Raw genomic sequence first — 23470 nt, 5'->3', positions numbered from 1 at the left:
ACCGGTGCCACGTGGAACACAATTTGTTCCAGTGAGAAACGGTGCTGGATTCGCCGGTTACACGATTGACACTCGTGAGGCAATCAAGCTGCAGCCGCATATACACACTTCACTCCCCACACACATCATCCCAGCCAGGAGAGGAATCCCGTGGTTTACTGATGCCAAGCTGGAGACCCACCCTTGATAGAAGGGAGGCGGATGACCCTGTACCCTGGCCCGGGAAGGAGGCTGCCAGCCGTCGGTGTTTACCATGCCTGAGCATAGGTGGCAGAAGCCATAAGTGCAGTGGGTAACACCGCCTGGAGCTGCCACCAATGCCGTAAAAAACTGCATGACCTTCTCAGGGCTGCCAGGGTCAGTAGGCAACACTATGCCCCGGCATTAACCCCCATAACCCAAACCTCCCTCCCATGGGGAGGGCGGCCAAACCCCCACCCTGCACCACAAGCTGGAACCCATACCAGCCGCCATGGTGATTGCACACCCCCCACCCCCCCCCCGCCCCCCACCCCAGGAGAAGACAGTGCAAAACCACCGCGAGCAGCAGAAGACAGGAGAGGGACTGCCGGACCTGCGGTCCCTAACCATGACAGAGCAGAGGGCCCTGGATGTGTTTTGGTGGACGGGAGAAAAGGGAGGTCGCCTGGGTAGAGTTTGGCCATGGGCAAGGAAGTGTACCCTGCTCATGTATGACATGTGTCAACACCCTCCCCTCAAACACCACCCTCACCCCCACACCACCCTCACCCCCAGCCTCACCCCCACGCCACCACTTGCCATACCCACCCACACGTTCACCCCCACCAATCCTAGGCCGCGGTCTAATCACGCGTCTTGTCTTGTGTCTTTCAAGAACTGTTGGTGATGGGGAGGGTCCATCATGCGTGCCCCGCCCCGATCTAGTGCCACAGCCGGAGTCCCCTCCCATGAGCGGAGCCGTGATGGGGATAGCAGCTCGGATGGCAGCACTTCGCCTCAGACTCACGAGACAGCGGAGATGGAGTTGGAGGATAACACGGATTTCCCATCACAGCTGTCTGCAACATCCTGCACCATCCCAGGGACTACGTGAGGGGTTGCCGGCGAGCATCCAGTACCAGCAGGTGCAGTTGGAGGAGTCCAACCACATGCAGCAGCAGAAGGTGGTGCTGACAATGCATGTCACCCAGGCCAACACTGCACGGGTGGTGTCCGCGGAGGAGGCATCGGGAGCGACAATCGTGGATCAACATTTCCAAGGCCTGGGGCATGCTGTGCAGGCACTGGCCAAGGCCAAAGACAGGGTTGCCGTCTCACAGGCAATCATGTACAAGAGCCACCTAAACATTGCAACGGTGCTCCTCAGCATGGCCCAGTCATAGCAGGCTATGGCTAAGAACGTCGGCGGCATTGCACAGACGCTGGCTGACTTGGTGCAGACCCAGAAGGAGTTGGCCCAGTCCCAGAGCGAGATGGGGCAGTCACTGGCTGATGTGACACAAAGCCAGAAGGTGGTGGCAGAATCTCAATGTGGTGTGGCACAGCCCCAGAAAGAGATGGTCTACTCCCTGTGCTCCTGTACGCATTAACGCCGCTGTTGAGTTGACGGAGAATTGCAATTTGGCGCCAAATTCGAGCCCTCCACCACAAACATGGATTTTCACATTAACTTCATTATAGTGTTAATGCAAGCCTACTTGTGACACTAATAATGATTATTATTATTTGATAGGTGGCTTAACATCTGATCCAAAAGTGACACCTCTAATAGTGCAACACTTCCCCCGTATTGCAATTATTATCAGCTTTGATTTTTGTGCTTGAGCTCTGGAGGGGTCTTGAATCTGGAACCTTGTGACTTGGAGGTACAAGTCCAACTGAGCATGAGTGACACTCTACGAAGCCAATGGAACGGCCATCTCTCATACAATCTCATAATGACTCAAAGCACTGCAGTCAAAGAAATCTCCTCACTGTTGGTACCAAAGGAAATGAGGCAGCTAACTTACACACTTGAATTTACAACCATCTGAAACATGCTGAAAATACTGGAAAATCTCAGCACGGTTGGCCACATATGTGGAGAGAAAGATTGAGGTGGATTTCCTTTCATCAGACTCTTGGCTCCATCTGACGCTTGTTTTGCTGAAATCCTGCAGATGATTCACTCTTTGTTGATTTAGAGAGCAATTTTCTGCCTTATGCGTTGTAATTGCACTTTTCCACCATTTTCCATTTTGAAAAAATGAAAAGAATGTGTTGTGTGTTGGAACTCGTAAAAAGGAATAAACTTTAGATTTTTCTGTGACAATGCGAACAATATTTTTTTTGAATAATCTTTATTGTCACAATTATGCTTGTTGTGTTATGCTGCTTCAGATAACACAGGCTGCTACTTGATGCAATCTTAACTAAAGGATGCTCCAGCCTCTGAAATGAGTTCAACGTGTTTATTGAACTATTAAAGCAGTTCTCAAATGAGTTCGACTCTCTGCTAATCTAACTGTAGTAACTCAGTCTAACTGTATCAGCTTGCTCTAAGCCACGTGCTGGGGTGTGATGCTGCTGATCAACCCTGTCTAACTCTCTAGATGTCTGTCTGTGGAAAGAGGCAGGGTGTGAGTGCCTCATCCCTTTTATAGTGTTTATGTCATGGCCCCTTGTGATGATGCCACCTCTGAGTGTCCTGACTGCCCATTGGTTGTGTCGTATTCTGAGTGTTCATTGGTTGCATGTTTGCATATCATGACAAGGCTTACATTAACACTGCAATGAATTTAATGTGGAAAGCCCCATGTCGCACATTCCGGCGCCTGTTCGGGTACATGTAGGAAGAATTTAAAATGTCCAATTCACCTAATAGCACGTCTTTCGCGACTTATGGGAGAAAACCCAGAGTACCCGGAGGAAACCCACTCAGACATGGACAGAATGTGCAGACTCCACACAGACAGTGACCCAAGCTGGGAATTCAACCTAGAACCCTGGAGCTGTGAAGCAACAATGCTACCCACTGTGCTACCATGCTGCCCTTTCTCATATTGTCAGATTTTTCAGTATTAATGATAGTTTTATTGGAATACAAATGTGGAGAAAACTTTTATTCATAGGAAATATGTATGTAAACCCCCCCCCTCAAAAAGAGAGAATTGTCACAAAAACCTGCTTGATTTGCACCCCATCCTCGAACACCATTCCCTCCTTCAGCGGCAGGCAATGTGTACCATCTCCAATGTGCAAGGCAGCAACTCACCAAGGTTCCTACGACAGCACCTTCCAATCTGGTGACCTCTACGACCTGGAAGGACAAGGGCAGCAGATGCATGGGAACACCACGATCTGCAAGTTCCTCTTCAAGCCCCACACCATTAATACTTGAAAATATATCGTTCTTCCTACACTGTCACTGGGTCAAAATCCTGGAATTCACACTCTAATGGCACTGTGGATGTACCTACACCACATGGACCACAGCAGTTCGAGGAGGTCGCTCACCACCACCTTCTCGAGGACAACTGGGGATGGGCAATAAATGCTGGTTGGGCCAGCGACGCTCATGTCCCATGAAAGAATTGAATAAAACTCTAAAGCTTATTCCTTTTTACAGGCACCATTACACATCAAGCCTTCCTTGCATCTTCACAAAAACAAAACTTCAGTTGGAAAGGGCAGTCACAGCACAAAGGACAGAAATTTGCAGAAAGCATTTGTTGGAAGATGCTTGCATGCAGGCATAATGGCAAGAAGGGTCACACAGAGTGCAATAAACTGGAAAACTGTGGGCCTAAGGGATTGTGAAACGATTGGTTTAAATTGGTCTTAGATGCTTGGGCAACCAGGTAATAGAGATCAGTAGCCTGTTTGATACTCCTCCTGATTTTCCTCTCCAGAGCAGAAATGGATTTCAGCACATCATCAAATAAGCTGCTGCTTCATCATTGAAAAAATATTTTTATTCGTCCCTGGGAGGTCTGTGTCATAGCATTTACAGTGCAGAAGGAGGCCATTCGGCCCATCGAGTCGGCACCGGCCCTTGGAAAGAGCACCCTATCCAAGCCCACGCCTCCACCCTATCCCCATACCCAGTAACCCCACCCAACACTAAGGGCAATTTTGGACACAAGGGCAATTTAGCATGGCCAATCCACCTAACCTGCACATCTTTGGACTGTGGGAGGAAACTGGAGCACCCGGAGGAAACCCACGCAGACACGGAGAGATCGTGCAGACTCCGCACAGACAGTGACCCAAGCCGGGAATTGAACCTGAAACCCTGGAGCTGTGAAGCAATTGTGCTAACCACAATGCTACGGTGCTGCCCTGGCAAGGTAGCATTTACTTCCCATCTCTAATTGCACTTGCGAAGATGGTGGTGAGCCATCTTATAAGCCGCTGCAGTCCATGTGGTGCAGGTACAGCACAGTGGAGAGTGTTGTCAAAGCTGGCTTTGCGAGTTGCTGCAGAGCATCTTGTAATATGGCACACAATGTTACCACTCTGCATCAATGGTGGAGGGCCTGAATATTTAAGGTGGTGGCGGGAGTGCCAATATAGCAAGTTATTTTTTCCTGGATAGTTTGAAGTGTGTTTTAGTTTTGTTTTCAAAGCTGGATAGCTGCCGTCACAGCCAGAAAGTGTATTAGAGTCTCTCTTATGGTATTGTGTGAAGCAAATAATGGCATGATGGGAAAACTAGTCAAGTCTTCTTGGTACAATTGAATTTAACCTAAGACACAGATTCAAAATACACAGATATACACAGCCGAGGTCGACTTGACCTAAGAACCGAGTGACTCTAAAATTCTAAGATAAGGTGTTTTCATCATTCGCCTAAATGTAGTCTTAATACATAACAAGCTGAACAACTGTCTCTTCCTGTATGTAAACAACTTCTTCCCTTTCTTAAATCAAAGACAAGATAATGATATGAAACTCAAGTCCCCTAAAGGTCAGAAGGTGACGCCATTGTAACGATTATTACTTATGTTTTACTTTCAATCAAATTCCTGACCAAGCTGTATTCATGTTATCTTGATCCTATAATGTATAAGAATCGCCTTCTTTTCTGTACTATCGCAGACTTGGGACGGACTCCGCAGTTTGTAATTGACTGCCTTCCGACTTTCCAAGTTTCTGCCATTTCTGCTAGCAGTTCTAATTAGTGAATAAAGTTCAGTTTTGCTTATCTAATGAATGCTGTTTGAATTTCTCTATCACAGTCAAGACGCGGGGAAAATATAAAATACAACATTTGGCGCTGCGAGAAAAAATCCAATATCCTGAAGTGAGCTTCCATGAGGGACTGAGAAAAAGTGATCAAAGCCATGACCGGAGTAAAGAGACGGACGCCGGCACAAGGTAAGATTGACCTTGGTCTCTCTCTCTCTCGGATCTGTGCTGCGACCCCTCATCCCTGACGGAAGTAACTAAACAGGTGACGGTTCTCGAATCTAAATTTGACTGAGAGTACATTTTTTTTGTGTAATTAGCAGGTCAGGGACCTTGTTGATCTCGTTTTTCATCCGCATCAGATTTATACAGGCTGTCAATAAATTTGGGTCAGGGACCCTTTGATTAAGTTTTGGGGTCAGGGACCCTGTCAATAATTTTTTTGGGTCAGACCCTGTCAGTAAATTTTTGGGGTCAGGGACCCTGTCAATAATTTTTTCGGGTCAGGGACCCTGTCAGTAATGTTTTGGGGTCGGGGACCCTCCAATTTGATTTGGTACCAGAAATTTTGTTTGAGCGGTTTTTTTGCCTGGGGCACATTTTACTGACATTATGCGACAAACTTTAGACAAAACTAGCGGCAATTCCCCTCTATTTTTCATGTGTTTAGAAACCTCTTCTCAAGAACGTAATATTCGAAGATTGGCTGCAGCGCTGCTTTAAACAATAAATTAGGTAACGATATCTGGCCAGTAGGTAACACAGGGAACTTGGAACTTTGACAATAGCATTGATTCAGAAAAAAAGCAATCTGGAAAAAAAATGCCGCTTTCAAATTGTTTAATTTTACAGTGGAAAATAAAACAGTCCACTTAACGCAACGAACAATCACAATGAGTTGAAGAGATAACGCCCGCAAAAGAGATATTAATGAGTGTGTGAACGGTAAAGCGAAAGATTGGAAGACTTTAAAATTGTAATGTGAGCTTTGGGATAAAGACAATCAAAATGATAAAAAGCAATTCGGCAATAACAAATCTCCTGCCGGCAGAAAAGTAGGACTGGCCAATAAGATTATAGGAAAGGAGGATCCTCCCAGTTGCTCTGGCATGCCGATGTTCTCATATTCAAGCGATACGGAAGACGAGGAGAATTTGAACCCTGGACCCCACCCTCATTTTGCGCTCCCCGATCTTGCAATTCCACTGTCCTAAGTCCTGACTCCCACTTCTGATCCCATTACCAATGAAACTCCTGCTAACGTATTCCCCTTAGCGACACGCACTCGGTCACAGACGCAAGCTGTAAATATCGAACAACCCTTCTCTACGGAAGACATGATAATTGACTAAAAGGTGTTGATTAAACGATCCACAATAAGGAAATTATAGAAGTGAAGTTGATAAGTTACCAATTTAGAAGCATGCTGGCTATAATGACTGGATTTTAACATTGTTTTTGAACGAAATTTAGTACATCAGATGATGTTAACTGACTACTGCTTGGAATGTTGTACTGGCCTTATTATGATAACAAGTGGTTCTTCTGAAGGACAACAAAATGCGTACTCGAATTGTTTTTAAACTAATGGCAAAACATTCATATTTCCTCTTGCAAATGTTCCCAAGCTTCCCAAAATGTTCCAAAGTTGTTCAGTTCACACTATATCAGTTTAAAAGAAAGTAACTTTACGAATAAGAGTAATTGAAATATGAATAAGTTTTTAGATTGCGTGAAAAGACGTAAATGGCATCACGCCAAGTTCTCCACCCCTTAGATTCTGCAGGAAACATTAACCATTTCAGCAGACAGTTGGTCTTTTCTGAATTGACAAACGAAGAAATACATCTCAGAGAACAGCTAATGCCTCTAAAATTAATCAGTGCAAATTGACTTAAATGGAATAACACAGATAAAGTTTTCGAAAGAGAATGAAAAATTTTTGTTCAAAATTTGTCCGCAAGGACAAGGGCTGAATCCAAGAGAGAGAAAGAGAGACAGAGGAAGAGATTGAAGGAGAGAGAGAGAGCCAGCGACAAGAGACAGGAACTGTTAGAGAGAGCGAAAGAGAGCGAGTCAGGGAGAGGCAGAGATGGAGAGGTAGGCAGATAAAGAGAAAGAGCAACAAGAGTTCCAAAGACAGACAGAGTTATGTAGAGAGGGAGAGAAATAGATAAGAGAGAGAGGGAAAGAATTCATATTTCATTTTTCAGACTTTGACTTTAAAAATTATGTTTCAAGCTGTGATGATTTGAAAGAGGTAAAGAGATATCGATGCCAACATGGTCCTTGTTATTACCTGAAACCTTCGCGATAAAAGGTTCCCGTTAACTTTGTAAGGCGGGTGGCATAGAATCTTTACGGTGTCACCTTCGAGCTGTTAATTGGTTTGTACGGAGCGCGATTACTCCGTGATTTAAATTATAATCTCCTGCAGATGCGGATAACTCTGCTTAATAACACATGAACAGGGCAAAAAGCGTGCGGACCCTGACATAAAACATCACACACGTAATTTCCTTAATCAATTGTTAAAATTGTAATCGGAAGGACCATCTGGCATCAGACAAAGTGTGCAATGGGTAAAACTTTAGATACAACTTTTTAAAATGGCAGCGTACTGCAAACGCTGTGTGAACAACTAAAAAGACCTATCAACAGTAATAGAAGCTCAACAAGTGATTTAGGAAAATAATAGGGCGTCAACTGCTAAAAAGTGAGTTGCTCTATGGAGGGAATATTGTCCAAAATTGAAGGATGCCTCCTTGTTAGCCAGCTGGCAGGATAAAGAATTAAAATTGAGTATAGAATTGACAAGTCTTGAAAACGGAATGCGCATATGGAAAAGAACCAAGTTAGGCTATCCACCTTGATTAGAAAGTTGCTGATTAGACACTGCAAATTCGGAGCGGTAATACAGTGCATTGATAATGGTATGTTTATAGAACTGTCTCAAATACGAGGTCACCAGCTGCAGAATTTAATAACTTCTGTGCCTGCGCCTGATTGCTCTGTGTTCTATGCTGGCAGCTAACATTAACCCTGAGTACCACTGTTTAAAACACCCGATAGAGTCCAGATGAGAGAATATAGTGACCCAAGCCTTGATAACCGCATTACCATATCACCTATCCCGCAGGCCCAGCTTCGAAACTTTCCCCTATTCACTACTCCACAGTGGTGGTCGATTGATTTTGATCCCTCACATTTTTCACCTCCCTTAGATATTCCCAATCCACATGTCACTCTTTGCTACGATCATACAGTAACCTCGCCCGATTTGGAGAGCATTTACCAAGACAAAAGAAGGGTCTGCCTTTCTTGTCGATTTACCCCACAGCCTATGGCATCAGTCGAGACTTGTATCACCCCACGTGACCCTTTCTGTCAACGAAGGCTACAGTACCAAGTCCTTGGGATTTCTGGCAGCTGCACTAAGAGGACAAGCTGATCCTTTCCTTAATGATAGTCAAACCCTACCCGCAGGCACTTTAGAATATTTTAAAAGCCCATTTGTCCACATTGGTACACTGCACCATCATCATTCAGCCCAATCTACGACTCCTGAACTACCCACAGATTTATGGGCAGCCTCCAAACACGAAGTTGGTCTCACTAATGTCCCTCCTCTTGTTATTAGAATCAAACCTGATATGCCCTTGCCCTCTATTTCACAGTACCCTTTGCGGCCCGAGGCTGAAGAAGGAGTCTCGGTCATGATTCAATCGTTCCTTCAACAGGGAATTTTGATACCATGCCAATCGCCCTGTAACACCCCGATTCTTCCACTTCCTAAGATAGGAAGACCATCCGAATGGCGTTTAGTCCAAGACCTCCGGCTTATTAATCAGATAGTTGAACCCTTACATCCTATTGTCCCAAATCCAGCGACAATTCTTAGCAATGTCCCACCGGAAGTGACTATTTTTACCCTTGTTGATTTGCAACATGCCTTTTTTGCTATACCCCTCGCCCCTGAATCACAGTATTTGTTTGCCTTTACATTTAAGGGGACACAATACACTTGGACTAGACTCCCACAGGGCTTCATTCATTCTCCAACCCTTTTCTCACAGGCATTGCACTCCCAGTTAGCGACATTAGCACCTCCTGGTGGCTCCACCATCATTCAATATGTTGATGACTTACTCCTTGCCAGCCCTGATTTCATCACTAACCAGCGTGACACCTTTTACCTGCTCATCCGTCTCCATTTATGGGGATATGTGATCCCGCCCGCTAAAGTTCATAAAGGCCAACGACAAGTCAAATTTTTGGATGTCCTAATTAGTGCTACTGATCGCTCCCTTACTCAAGAACGCATTACTCCTATATTGCAGACCCTATTTCCTACATTGCCCAAGCAGATGCGAGCCTTTTTAGGATTAGTGAACTTTTGCAGACAATGGATTCCGAATGTTACTGTATATACTAAAGAATTAACTCCGTATTCCTCTCAAAATGCTCCTCTTAAGTTTGAACTACCTGATTCAGCAAAGCTATCTTTTATTACTCTGAAAAACGCCCTGGCTATCGCCCCAGCACACGACCTATGTATGACAGACCTCCCTGCACCCAAATTCTTACTGCTGTCCATTTGTTAGCACAGGCAGCCTCTAATCTAACCCTTCACCAGGAAGTACAAGTGCATACTTCACATTCTATCGTGGCTCTCCTAACGTCTCAGCAAACCCAGCATCTGACTCAAGCGCGATTGAGCCGCTATGAGGTTTCACTATTGCAAAACCCCTACCTCTCTTTTCATTATTGTTCAACCTTAAATCCTGCTGTGTTCCTTGAACAGCCCCCCGATAACCTTGAGGACCCACCACACGATTGTTTACTTCGGAATCACTTCCTTACCGCACCTCGCCCGGATTTAACAGACAGGCCTATTGATAATCCAGATCTAATTTTTTATGTTGATGGCAGTTCTTCCATTTCCCAATTTGGCGTCCCACAGTCGGGATATGCTGTATAACCGACACTGACGTGCAGGAAGCAGCAGCCTTCCAGACCCCTGTCTCTGCACAAAATGCCCAGCTATTCGCCCTTACTCAAGCATGTATTTTGGCCACAGACAAAAGTACTAATGTTTACATTAATTCTAGATATGCCTTTGGCGTGACCCATGATTTCGGCCGCCTCTGGCAACAGCGAGGTTTTCTCACCTCTGTGGGAACTCCCATTCAAAATGCACTTTGGGTTAAAAATCTCCTCGATGCTATTCAGCTTCCCCGTCAATTGGCAGTTATTAAATGTGTTGCGCACACGAAGGGTGACACTCCTGCTCAATTAGGAAATGCCCGTGTTGATTCAGCTGCCAAAACTGCAGCTTCATCAACCTCTTTAATTGTTCCCAGTGGGGCTAATCAGGCTCTAAACCAGGTACCTACATTACGGACGAAGGGCATGCCAGAGATAGCTGAAGTTCAAAATTTACAGAGGGACGCCTCTGATTCTGAGTGAACACTATGGAAGTCAATGAGGTGTTCGCACTCCTTGACACGAGACCTCTGGCTGACTCCAGTTGGTCAAGTTTGTATTCCGAATTCTTTATTGCCGTTACTTGTTGATTATTTGCATTCTTGTACCCATCTTGGCAAGGAGGGAGTGGTACAGCTACTCCTAAAAACTTGGTGGCACCCAGATTTGAATACAGCAGCGCACACGCCGCTGGATCGATGCGTCATTTGCATGAAACATAATAAGAGTAAAGGTATTAAAGGTCCTCCGGGACCACCCCCTTGCCAGATGATCCTTTTGCTTGTATACAGCTTGATTTTATTGAATTGCCAAAAGCACAGTGCTATAAATATTGTTTAGTAATAATCAATGTGTTTAGTAAATGGATTGAAGCCTTCCCCACCACTAATTGTATGGCACATACGGTGGTGAAGTTGTTGTTAACGGAAGTCATTCCTTGTTTTGGGGTACCCAAAATGGTGAGCTCAGACAATGGACCACATTTTGTAGCTCGGATCAATACTGAATTGTGCAAAGCCCTTGTAATTAAACAGCAACTGCACTGCGCGTATCACCCGCAGGCAGCAGGAATTGTGGAAAGAGCCAACGGGACTTTAAAAGAAACATTATCTAAATTAACTGAAGACACTGGGTTAAATTGGCTAAAAAGTGAAAATGAAATGAAATGAAAATCGCTTATTGTCACGAGTAGGCTTCAATGAAGTTACTGTGAAAAGCCCCTAGTCGCCACATTCCGGCACCTGTCCGGGGAGGCTGGTACGGGAATCGAACCGTGCTGCTGGCCTGCTTGGTCTGCTTTAAAAGCCAGCGATTTAGCCTGGTGAGCTAAACCAGCCCCTTGGCACTGTTTCACATGCGAGTGACTCCCCATTCGCGGACCGGACTGTCAGCTGCAGAGATAGTCTATGGTCGGCCAATGAGGACTCCCTGGGATGCCCATGAAAAACCCCTAGAGGGAGTAGACCTCCATGTGATGGGGGAACAAATGCAGAACTATTTGAATCAATTAACACTTTCTTTGAAGTTTCTTCACTCACAGGTAAAACAGGTACATCTACCAGTAATGACAGGGACAGCCGTCCCTTGATATCCAGTGGTCAAACCCGGAGACCTCGTGTTGGTAGAAAAACTGGGACAGAAAGAAACTAGGACAACGCTGGAGCGGACCATTCCTCGTACTACTGACGACGCCAACTTCGGTCAAACTTGAAGGACGTTCAAGTTAGATACATATATCCGATTGCAAGAAGATAGTCTCCAACCCAGACGAGAACACAGGATGAAGATCTTCAGTATAATTTTTGGACTTTCTGGACTACTTAGCCTTGATGGCCACTCGGTAGTAAAAAAACGAACTAAACGAGACCTGCCTTCCAATACCTATTTACATATGTCATATCTTTACACCGAAAAATTGAATATTAGCAAGTGTTGGGTTTGCACCCACATTCCTGTTCATTCAAGGGAAGGAATACCTCTCCAATCCCTCCCCTTTCATACCGCAGAAACAGTTGAATGGATTTTACGACAAAACCAAACAGGAATCAGGGGAGATAGGGGGAATATGAAAATATGGAGATCTGTTGGCTATGACATGACTAAATTTTCAGCTTCGTATCAACCTACCTGTAATCATGCCTTAACTCCACCCTCCCTCACTGTCCACTCGTATAATGTTCAAGGTTCCATATGTTTTAATAAATCAGGGAAAGGAAAGTTAATGGGGCAAAGTAGGTGCAACCTACCAATACAATCCCCTGGATGACATCAGCTGATGATTTTACAGCCTACAATGGAACCTATTTCATATGCGGCACTAAAGCATATCCGTGGCTCCCCATTGATTGGACAGGATCCTGCTTTTTGGGATATGTCATACCCCAAATGCGTCATCTACCCACCCTTAAGCACTCCCCCTCGCGAGCAAAAAGAACAAATTCTAAAATGGAACAATTCCTTATGATGGCCTTTCCCTTGTACGGAACGGGCAAGGCTTCCAACGAACTGATCTACATGGCCTCAGCATTGGAAAATCTGGCAAACGTAACTGCAACAGAAGCCAGGGACACTGGACAGGCACTGGCCGAGGTCTCAGCTGAGCTAGTGACTGTCCGGACCGTGGCATTGCAAAATTGACTGGCTTTGGATTATCTGTTAGCCTTGCAGGGAGGAACGTGCGCTATCATAGGCCAAGAGTGCTGTACTTACATTCCAGATGGCTCTGAAAATATCACTGACCTGGCCGACCATATTAAGAGACAGGCTGCTCAAATTCAAGAAATTGGCAGTGAATTTCACGACAATAACCCGCCGGGTTGGCTAGGGTGGTTGGGTCATGGATTATTTGACTGGATCTTTAAGTCCTTTATTCTACTTCTACTAATGCTATTAGGGATAGGATTGCTTTCCTGCTTGTGTAAATGCATTTTCAAACGAATCATGGATATACCTATTTAGCTAGTTGTCATGATATGACAAAAGGGGGGAGTATGGTATTGTGTGAAGCAAATAATGGCATGATGGGAAAACTAGTCAAGTCTTCTTGGTACAATTGAATTTAACCTAAGACACAGATTCAAAATACACAGATATACACAGCCGAGGTCGACTTGACCTAAGAACCGAGTGACTCTAAAATTCTAAGATAAGGTGTTTTCATCATTCGCCTAAATGTAGTCTTAATACATAACAAGCTGAACAACTGTCTCTTCCTGTATGTAAACAACTTCTTCCCTTTCTTAAATCAAAGACAAGATAATGATATGAAACTCAAGTCCCCTAAAGGTCAGAAGGTGACGCCATTGTAACGATTATTACTTATGTTTTACTTTCAATCAAATTCCTGACCAAGCTGTATTCATGTTATCTTGATCCTATAATGTATAAGAATCGCCTTCTTTTCTGTACTATCGCAGACTTGGGACGGACTCCGCAGTTTGTAATTGACTGCCTTCCGACTTTCCAAGTTTCTGCCATTTCTGCTAGCAGTTCTAATTAGTGAATAAAGTTCAGTTTTGCTTATCTAATGAATGCTGTTTGAATTTCTCTATCACAGTCAAGACGCGGGGAAAATATAAAATACAACACTCTCTGTAATCTAAAGACTGTAAATCGATCCTGGTGATTTAAAACTAATAACAGTAGTGACTTTCAGCTGATGTGCTTCTGGTAAAAGGTGCTTTAAGTCTTATGGATGTTGAAAGGACAGCTTAAGGATTACTTTGTGTCGTATTCTTCGGGGATTGTATTTGAATTAATGGTTGCTAAGATGTTCACTGTATGTTTTAAAAAGGTCAAGTTGAGTTCATAGAATAAACATTGTTTGGCTTTAAAAAATACTTTTCCATTTCTGCTGACCCACACCTGTAGAGTGGGCCATGTGCTCCCCATACCACAATCCATTAAAAGATGTGGGTCAGGTGAACTCCATTATACACTTTAGGGTTCTCTAAACCCTGGCCCATAACAGCCCATATGCAGGGACCCATCCCACACCCTGAGGACCTGCCCGTCCATCAGGCCATGGAGGTTCCCACAGGGGGAGGACGGCAACGGCCCACGTCTTGGTCCTTCAAACACATGACAGACAGCTTGTGCTGCAGGAGACTCCACCTCAACAAGGAGACGGTGCGGCAGCTAAGCTATGTACTTGTTTAATTGGCACCATGTGGAAAAGGAGGATATCCACTCCTGGTAGGTGTAAAGGTCACCACAGGCCTGAATCTCTTTACACCACAGACTCATTCCAGGGTTCGAGTGAGGACTTGTGCATCTTTTGCCAAATAACATCCCACAAGTGCATCCATGAAGTCACGGATGACCTGTTTACCCGGGCAGCCGACTGTATCAATTTTGAGCTGGACCAAACCCATCAAGATGCCTGGGCAGCAAGACTCTTCACCACTGTCGGTATGTTCCAGGTCCAGTGCACGCATGTCACCTTGTACGCGGTCTGGAACTAGCCTTCATTAACAGGAAGGAATTCCACTGCCTGAATGTTCACCTTGTGCGTGCCCATCACTTCAAGATCATGCACGTGTGTGCATGCTTCCTAGGGAGTGTGCATGACAGCAACATCCTTGGGCAATCTGAGATCCCGGGCGTCTTCGAGGGACACCCAGGGTAGCCGGCTTTTTGGAGATAAGAGGTACCTGCTCATAGCTCGTGGCTTTGTCCATCATCTTTCCTTCTTTCCCCATTCGGCCCACCTACCCCCACAACCGTGCACCCCACCCCACCAGGTCTGCCTCACACTACCCGGCATCTACACCTCCCCCTCCCCCGCCAGCGCCCTGTTCTACCCTCCCAGGGTCTGTGTTACTCCAGGGTGATGAGCCTGTGAGCGGGTCAATATACAAGGCAGGAGGGTAATGATAACCCGCTGTGAGGTGAGATCTGGTGCTCCTCAATCTAGGCTAAAGTCTGACTCCCGTCTGTGTGCTGAGTGCACGCTCACACCCATTATGGTGTGCCTTGGTATGGGGGGGGGGGGGGGTCCCAAATATGGCAGCTGGGAGCCTAGGAGGACTTGCGCCGGGGGAAGGTGAAGGGCTACTGGGGGGGTTGTGGGGGGGGGGGGGGGGGGAGAGAGAGAGAGTGCAGGCCGGGTCACAGTCCTGAATAACATGACGGACGCTTCACATATATCGGGTGTAATGTGCTTTAACATTGTACAATCATGAGTCCAGCTGTCCCCAGCTCCCAATGGTGCCTCTCACGCTTCCCCCCAGTGCCCTCCCAATGATCTTCTACTGCTATGTCTCGTTGTGTCCCCAGAATTCATATCAGAGGTGGAGGCAGCCTGCTGATTACTGCGTCCCATGGCCCTCAGTGCCCCTGGTGGGCGTCCTCTGGAGGGTCTGAGGTCAGATGGTCCCGTTTGACTTGGCAGTATGTGCGACCAATTTTCGCAAGCTGGTCCTGAGACACGCCACTGTTGGCGTAGACGCGGGATAGCTGGTGACCGCCATTGTCACCCCGCACGGAAGCTCCCCATCAGCCTCCAGCACTCCCTCCTCCCAATCAGTGCTTGTAGGGCTCTGGGGGTCACCTCGGGATGGAGAGGCAGCTGGATTGAGCTTCGGATGCCCCAGCGTCGTCTGGCTCATCCAGTCAAGGCGGCTCCTCAATGCCTGCAACATGGTGTCAAAGCCCTCAGCGAGGTCCCTTGAGAACGAGCCATGCTCTGCAGTGCCTCGCCAATGTCTACCTGCATCTGAGACATGGTCCTCAGTGACTCAAGCATGCTGTGGAGTACCTGAGTAATGGCCACCTGAGACTGTGACATGTTCCACAGCGCCCGGCAAAGTCTACCTAAGACTGGGACACGTCCCCCAGCAACCAGGACATTCTCCGCAGCGCTTCGGCAAGGCCAACCTGAGAGTGGGAAATGCTTGGTCCACCTCCGTCAAGGACATATCCCCCAGGGTTCGGACATGAAGTCAAGGTGCTCAGCCATGGCCAGCACTGATTGAGCAACGCCTTGGACACCTCCACTCATGCTGCTGAAATTGCACTCTCGGCTCTCCACTGTGGTCGTCACGCCAACGCTTGGCCTTGATGCAACACATTGCTGGCACTGACTCCTGCACCTATAGCCTTTGGGACTCCTCCAATCTGCTTTGGACTCGCTGGAGTGAGAAGGTGACAGCTCCTCCATCTTCCTGCCTATTAACCTTTCTTATGTAAAATCTCTGTGAATGACAACTTCAGGTTAGGATTTCAACAGGATAAAACCTTTTCGTAAGGCCAATATGGATCCAGCTGGCTGCCCCTGTACACCCTGTCAGCTATCACACGAATAATAATGGTTATTAACTTGAGGCAAATAATTATTAACTGTGCAGTCTAATTTGAAATGACCTTCTGAAATAATATGCAAGATTATATGCAAGGAGTATGCCATTAAGAATGGTTTACTTGTATCATCTAATACAATCATTTGCCTGAATCCTCTTCAAATCATTAAGGTCTCATTAAGAAAACATTTTGAAGTAAAGCTTCCTACCTAATTACTTTAATTTCATAGTCCACATTAGAGATACGACCGTTGTTCATAATGCAGAGATTTCGATCCAATTAACCTTTTGTGTGCAATGTTTCAGCAAATTATGTCGATGCCTCTTCAGCTCAGGAGAGGTCAGCCATTTCATCACTGAAATGAATACACGTAATTAATACAGTTATTTACCCATTTAAACAACTGAAGAAATTGTTGTGAACTTTCTCACTCTGTGAGGGCACATTCCAAGTTCCGACTATTAAAAGAATGAGTAGAGGGCAGCACGGTGGTGCAGTGGGTTAGCCCTGTTGCCTCACGGCGCCGAGGTCCCAGGTTCGATCCCGGTTCTGGGTCACTGAAAGTGTGGAGTTTGCACATTCTCCCCATGTTTGCATGGGTTTCGCCCCCACAACCCAAAGATGTGCAGGGTAGGTGGATTGAACATGATAAATTGCCCCTTAATTGGAAAAAACAATGAATTGGGTACACTAAATTTATAGAAAAAAAGAATGAGTATGACAATAGAAAGAAATACATGCTGGTCCATGCTCCGCAACCCAGCTGGAGCGACATAATACTCAGGGGGAAATAAAAGACTTGCATTTAAATAACACCTTTCATGACCAAAAAACCTCTCAAAGTGCTTTCCAGCCAATGATGTACTTTTGAAATATGTCCACTGTTGTAAGAAGAGGCAAAAAAGATAGACCAAACACTCTCAAAATTAGGGGAACAAAAAAACTAGTACGGTTCTTTTCAATCCCTTTAGGTAAAAAAATTACTCTAATAATCTTTATTGTCACAAGTTGGCATCCATTAACACTGCAATGAGGTGACTGTGAGAAGCCCTGAGCCACCACATTCCGGAGCCCGATCGGGTACAAAGAGGGAGAATTCAGAATGTCCAATTCACCTAACAGCACGTCTTTCAGGACTTGCGGGAGGAAACTAGGGCACCCAGATGAAACCCACGCAGACACTGGGAGAACGTGCAGACTCTGCACAGTGACCCAAGCAGGGAATCGAACCTGGGACCCTGGCGCTGCGAAACAGCAGTGCTAACCAGTGTGCTATCATGCTGCCCTAAATTAAACCTGATTAATGTCACAGGTTGTTTATCACTTGTATGAAATAATCCCCACCCCATTAAGAATTAGGTTCAGCTCTCGCTCAGATGAATTCAGCAGTGCTCACTGCATGATCCGCTCTGCACACTCAAATGTTTTCTTTCCCTCTCTTCCCTTGAAAATTACAGGTGGAGTTTTCCAGCCCTTCCCAATCCCACCAAAGGAGCCCCCCCACACACACAAGCACAGCAAGTTCCCCGGTGGCCAGACCAGAAAGCAACAAAAATGGTCATTGCCTTCGGCAGGACTGGAAGATTCTGCCGGCAGCCAATTGCGAGCCGCTTCCACCACTGGAAAATTACCTCACATGATTGGGGCGGGGGGGGGGGGGGGGGGGGGGGGGAGGGAGGGAAAATCCCGGCAGATTAATTTTGGGGGGCTTGTGGGGGTAATCCCGGCTCATGAATTTTGCTGGATTGGGCTTTCTGTGCAGCATCGCACCCAACTCATAGTTGCTGGGCTGTATGGTCATTTTGCCTCTGTGAGTCTCTCCAATCAGTGAGAGGGGACCAATTTTCAAATGTTTTATCAGTTGTTTCCACGGAGCAAAGCCCCCCACCCTTCTCACCTGATGGTCACAACTGCGTTTTTCAGAAATAGCCAAAAATCAAGAATCTTTGTCTCATGTTCTTACATTTCCAGACCCGTAAATGTTCCGTCGCTGAGATTGGTTGCAAATCAAAATGGCGGTTAAGTCCTTCTGGTGTATATGGCTTACTACCATGGCATATAAAACTCACTGGGCTATGAATGAAACCGTTGAGAACAATACTAGCCTAGTTTCTTCGCAAACAAAAAAGTCCAAAATGTAGCAGAACAGGTGAGCAGGGTGTAAAAGGATATTGTCTTCAGGCAGAGAAGAAAAAACATTCCTCTTACTTGTCTGTCAACAATTTCTGTCGAGACAAATCAGGACTAATGCTCAAGTCTAAGCTCATTTTGCTGAAGTGAATTTATGCCCAAATTTCCAGACAAGCTGATAAGCATATTCTACAATGTAAAAATCAACATCGATAAACGGGGATAATTGGAGCTTAATGAAAATGCAGAACGCACACCTTCTTTAAAAATGAAAATTAAAGTTTCAAACCATCATTCATGCACATTAAGGCCCAGCATGTTTCAGAACCTGCAGTCATAGAAGCTTTTCGATTTTTAATGTGACTCATGCTGTTCCCATAAATATGCATTCATAGAAACAGAAAATGCACCACAGGTCTCCATGGGAATAACTAAAATTGTGAATATAATTTTATACCAGTTTTGAACAACTTGCTTGGCCATGAATTCACATTTGGACCTCTTTAGCCTGGAGGTGTGGGGTGGAGGAGTCGATGGGGGTGGAAGCCATTATGAAGAACCCAACATGGATTTGGACACCAAATTTAAAAATATATATAAAAGATTGAGGGAATTCAGGCCTGTCATAATTACCTGTGTAACACACTTGGATACAAGTTCCTGCATCTTTTATGCTGGGTTTTTGCCCCGCACCCAATTATACATAGCCCTGAGTACCCCAAATACACAGGGAACTCTATCCTGTATTAAACCTCTTCCGAAGTGCTTAATGTTGAGATTGACAAGGGACAAGGTTCCTCCAGTATGAGGAGAACAAACGATGCATGCAAAAACAGAGAGCTTGGAAGAGGAAAAAGGACCAAGGGAACCAATGCCTTCCAGGACAATGTGAGAAAACCAAATCAAACATTCGAAAAGCACAGTTAACATGTTACTCAGGGAAAGCCTGACTTCTGAACATCAACCAATGGACAGCACAAGCCATACTGTCCCACACATATGGCATGAAATTACTATGATGAAATATTAAATCATCAAGGTGTTCTGATAGACATCCATCACATTTTAAAGGAAGCCGTGAAATCTTAATTGAAGGTAAGTATTTTTTCCATTCGCTAAGTATCTGCAAATCATCCATAGTTCTTTAACTGGCACAAATTCATGCTTATATGATTGGTGCTTATCTATTTGTTAACATGATGTCACAAGTTATGGATTGCGATCACAAGCAAATTGGCATCAAGTGTAGCACTGTCTTTCAGAAAGGACAAATAACCAAGGTACCGTCAGCAAGCTTCCAATTCTCTTCCTGCACCTCGTGGTGCATTAAGACAGACTATCGTCTGTTTGCAGAGCTAGTTATTCCTGGAACAGGTCGCTAGTCGGGGCTTTTAGCTTGAGGGGTGGCACTCCGCATTAAGTGTGGTTGACCAGGAGTCTCTCCCACTCTTACCGCCATTTGGTGTGTTCGGAAGGATTTGCAGGTTGACACACTCAACCTGTTTGACCGGGTTATGAACACACCTTCCTTGGCCATCACGTCCTGGGGTCGGACCCGACCCCGGAGCTTCTGCCTCAGAGGCAGGGATGCTGTTCACTGCACTACAAGACCTTCTATGTCATTAATCTTAGGAGGATTGTTTGAAGAGGAGCAGAAGAGTTCTCCCACTAGTATCCTAGCCAATGTTTATCCCTCATCCAATATCTATAACAGATGATTTGGCAACTGCTTTTATTGCTGCATATGAGCACTTGGTATGCACAAATTGGCTGCTCTGTTTCCAACATTAAAGTGAGTGCCTTTACTTCAAAAATACTTTGTTGGCAGCAAAGTGCTTTGAAGCTCCTATATAAATGCTAGTCTTTCTTCTTTCTTTCCCTCGATACATTATTTATTAAAAGATTTGGCTTGCACGTAGTATATGCTGCATTTTATTTTGTAGTAATAAGAATAGAATGCATACTTTGATGTAAAACTGAATTGTGACTTGACTTTAATTCAATGTAGCAGCCCGACAGCAATAAACCAATGCTTCAGTTTTTACTCATTAAATAACTGCAAAGAACTGCTTTGTCACATATCCCAACCACAGGAGGAAGGTCACTGTCATAATATGCACCCATGAACATCATGAGGTAAAAGCAGGCAGTGACAGACACCCTGGTGAGCCATTCAACATACAGGACAGAACATGACCAATCACCAGACAGAACACCAGAGCGAGGCTTGCAACTATAAAACACACGAGGCATCAGCACTCTGCCTCCTTCCACTAGTGACAACTGTAGTAACAGTCAGGGTGTACAGATCATTCAACACCTTCTACACGTGGATCAGAGATAGCCTGGTCTAGATAGTTAATGTTAGTTTATTTAGAGTAGTAGAGAGTCAACCCACAGGCAGCTGTGCGCTTCGTTACTGAAGTTCAATAAATCTTATATTGAACCAATGCCTACGTTTGGTGTATACTTGATCAGTTAACTGCATCGTGTGCAGTCCGTGTTACCCCAGGGTGAACAGCATGACAGTCACCAGAAATCAACAATTATTACTGTTAATGTTTCTCACCAAGTGTTATTTTTTTTCAATTCCTGGGTCATAGGAGTGAAATAAGTGCCATGTAAAAGAACTCTTTTAAAGGACCGAAATCTTAATCTCTATACCTGACTGGAAACCCAGTTGAAAGTTGAAAAAACAAAACGCAAGGATCACTATAAGCATTGAGTGGCTGTGAATAAATTCTGAGTCATTGTCAGTGTAGAATTCAACAGAAGATATGCAGGAACGCACGGTAGGATAGGAATGAACAACGGTTTATTATGGTACACACAAAATCACAGATTCTTCCAGAAGGGCCACCCTCCTTGACCTTCACCACGGTCCGGGTTTGCATACTGAGAGCTTCCCCCTTGTTAAGAAGAAACTCCACCCCCAATTACCAGGGGAGTTCATACACTGAGGTGAAAGGGGGGAAATCATGCAGAGCACCGTTATTGGCACCTAAGAGGGTCGCAACAGTCAGCACACATGGTGCAGCTGACTGAGGCCAAGACTTAGTTCGGAACTGCTCCTTCATGTAACTGTGCAGTAGAAACCCGGCTTACTCGTATTTTCAGTTCTTGAATGAGCCAGAGACAGCATCATGTAGAAGGTAAAGCGTCTTTAATAACATGGACCAAGCATTATCTAATAAAATGCCTTGGTGCTCATGTATACAAATCCTTAAAGGTGGCAGGGAAAATTGATCTGGTTGTTAAAAAAAAATCATGAGGGTCATTTGGTTTTGAACATAGAGGAGTAGAATATAAAAGTAAGGGAGTGACTTCCGGTGACGGCAGGCAGGAGGCAGCTGCACACTGGAGGGCTCCCGCTCGAGAATAGGAATTTCGGAGTTTTAACGCCTGGTCCCGGGGGCAACGGAGGCTGAAAAGGCTGTAAAAAGGCACAGGGAGGAAAAATGTCCAAGTTTGGGAGAAAAACGGCCATGAAAAAGGGGTTTAACGGAAGTCCGCTGGGGAGTGAAAAAGTCAGCGCAGGAACTGTAAGGAAAATGGAGGCTGGAGCATCAGGGGAGGCTGCATCACTCACAGAAGAAGAAATGACCAAGGTGATGGCTGTGGAACTTGAAAAACAGTTCACAAAACACATGGAAGTGATGAAGAAGGAGATGGGGGCGGTATTGAAAGTCCTGGTGGAGAAGGCGATTGCCCGGTGAGGGCGGCGGTATCAAGCGCAGCGGCAGAGGTGCAGGAGCAAGGTGAGACATAGAAGAAAGTGGAAGGGGCATTATCGCAGCACAGTGATCAACTCACCTCGATGGGGAAGGAGTTGCGGAGGGTGATAGAGGCCAACAAGGGTCTGCGAGCCAAAATGGAAGACCTGGAAAACAGATCCAAGCAACAGAATCTGAGGATTGTGGGTCTGCCCGAAGGTGTGGAAGGCCCAAGGCTGACGGAGTATTTTGCCATGATGTTGGCGAAGCTATTGGGGGAGGGAGACGATCCCTCCTGATAGGAACTGGATCGGGCTCATTGGTCGTGGCGGCCTGTATCAAAGGCGAGTGAGCCGCCAAGAGTAGTTACACTGTGTTTCCGTAGGTATAGCGTGATGGAAAAAGTCCTGTGCTCGGCAAAGCAGAAGTGGGTGATGCAGTGGGCTGGAGCTGGTATGTGCATATACCAGGACTTTACGGTGGAGCTGGCAAGGAGGCGGGCTGCTTTCAGCCGGCTGAAGAAGGCACTGTACACCAGCAAGGTGCAGTGCAGCATAGTATATCCAGCTAAGTTGAGGGTGACCGTCAAATCCAAGAACTTTTAGTTTGGGACGGCAGAAGCAGCAGAGGAGTTTGCGAAGGCAGAAGGACTCTGGCAGAATTGAGAAATGGTCGTGTACCAATGTAGCCTCATGTAACATTATTTTTTCACTGCATGTTGGTGTATGTACTAAATGAGTCGATGCTGTATATATTTGGACAAGGGAAGAGATGGGTGTCATACATGGTACTCTTTCGGGGATTGGATGGCATTGAATATTAGCGGGGAAAAGTTGGGGGTGGACTGTATATGTCAATGGTGACCATAGGCGATTCTTGATTCCTTTTTCTTTTTTCCTTTTTTTTTCCACCTTGGGAGGGTTTGTATTATTTGATGCTTATATTGTCAGGTGGGTCGTTATTTGGAGGGTGGTAGGAGGATGGGATCGTTGGTGTTGATAAGGGGATTGACATTGTAGTTGTTACCGGTTACTGTTTGTTGGTGAGGTATAAATTCTGAAGAAAGTGTGAAAATGGAGAATAAAAATATTTAGAAAAAAAAATAAAAGCAAGGGAATCCTGCGAGAAATTTGTACATTACTTGTTTAACATCAGTTTGAGTATTGTGGGAAATTCTGGGCATAGCAATT

At 45.4% G+C, this 23470-nt stretch overlaps 1 long non-coding RNA gene across 1 annotated transcript in view; it reads left to right on the top strand.

The window, feature by feature from the left end:
* LOC119977644 overlaps window positions 1-2247 on the top strand; it is a 36402-nt gene extending 34155 nt beyond the window's left edge. Inside the window, exon 3 of the long non-coding RNA XR_005463246.1 lies at window positions 857-2247. This is a non-coding gene — a long non-coding RNA (uncharacterized LOC119977644). The remainder of the gene's footprint in view (window positions 1-856) is intronic.
* The last annotated feature ends 21223 nt before the right edge of the window (window positions 2248-23470 follow it).

This window comes from Scyliorhinus canicula, chromosome 1 (assembly GCF_902713615.1).
Source record: "Scyliorhinus canicula chromosome 1, sScyCan1.1, whole genome shotgun sequence".
NCBI lineage: Eukaryota > Metazoa > Chordata > Chondrichthyes > Carcharhiniformes > Scyliorhinidae > Scyliorhinus > Scyliorhinus canicula.
The sequence above is the reverse complement of the archived record's forward strand: the minus strand, read 5'-3'. Positions and strand labels throughout refer to the sequence as shown.